At 44.0% G+C, this 1217-nt stretch overlaps 1 pseudogene; it reads left to right on the top strand.

The window, feature by feature from the left end:
• Positions 1–397: 397 nt before the first annotated feature.
• LOC142260540 (U2 spliceosomal RNA) lies at positions 398–604 on the top strand (annotated as a pseudogene).
• Positions 605–1217: the final 613 nt, after the last annotated feature.

Raw genomic sequence — 1217 nt, 5'->3', positions numbered from 1 at the left:
GGGAGGGGAGGTGCTTGTGTCCAAAAGGAGGAGTTATTCAGATTCATTGCAGTGGGCGGCGGCTGCAAAAAGCACCATTCTTCTTGTTTTTGCTCTGCAAAACAGCCTTTTCAAGGGTTGGCTTGGGTGACAAAATGTCTTCTGTAGGCGTGGGTTTGTCTCCCTCTCCCTAAGATGTGTCCGGTATAGGCCAGGGTGCCACTCAAGGCCGTAACCAATTCGGGTTATAGCTTCTCGGCCTTTTGGCTAAGATCAAGTGTAGTTTCGGAGGACGCTACCTTGGTCGGTACTGGAAGGTGCCTGGGATTGCACGTCTGCCGGCCTTGAGGAAGTGTGTGCGCCTTCTGGTGACACATAGCCCTCTTGTGCCTGGACGGTTCCCAGGCAACGGGAGGCGATCACCTTTGTTATTTTGAAGTCCTACTGATAAACAGAAAAAAAAAAAAATTAAATCTGTTCTTATCAGTTTAATATCTGATACGTCCCCTCTCTGGGGACCATATATTAAATGGATTTTTAGAACAAGGAGATGGAAAAAATCTTGCTCTGTCCACTGCACGCATTGACCTGGTATTGCAGTACCTCCAGGACCGGTGCACCCCTTCTTAACCCAGTTTCCAAAAGCAGAACTCAATTCACCTGATTCAAATGAGCCCCATTAGTGAATTGAAAGAAAGCAAAAACTTTATATGCACCTCAATTTGGCCAATTCACTTTTCACACTTTCACCCTTTTTTTTATCTTTCACACCTTTTACTTGCTTTATTGATGCAAAAAGCTGTGCCAAATAGCAAACTCATCTCCACTCAACTTGACCAACTCTGCTATGTCCCGTGCAGTATCTTATTCTCAGTCTTATCTAGATCATTTGCAATTGAATAGAATAGATCCCTTTTGGCTGCTTATGACTGTGTAAAATATGTAGTTTTACTGGGCTGGGATGAGAGAATCCATTGAAGCATGGTGTAGGGATTGTGGTTCCTGTGTGCTAAGAAGAGAGGCTGGCACCAGCCAGAAAGCCCCATTGCAGCCAATAATCACTTAATAACTTTTTCAACTTGTCATCATATGGGAGGCCTTCCATTCCTTGTAGTAGTCTAGTTGCCCACCTTTGAACTGACTCTAACTTCTGAATGTCCTTATTAAAATGTGGAGCCCAAAACTGGTTCCCATATTCCAGATGTAGCCTTACAAGTGATTTATAGAGGTGTAACAAT

This window comes from Anomaloglossus baeobatrachus, unplaced genomic scaffold (genome assembly GCF_048569485.1).
Source record: "Anomaloglossus baeobatrachus isolate aAnoBae1 unplaced genomic scaffold, aAnoBae1.hap1 Scaffold_129, whole genome shotgun sequence".
Lineage (NCBI taxonomy): Eukaryota > Metazoa > Chordata > Amphibia > Anura > Aromobatidae > Anomaloglossus > Anomaloglossus baeobatrachus.
This window is presented reverse-complemented; position numbering and strand designations above follow the sequence as displayed.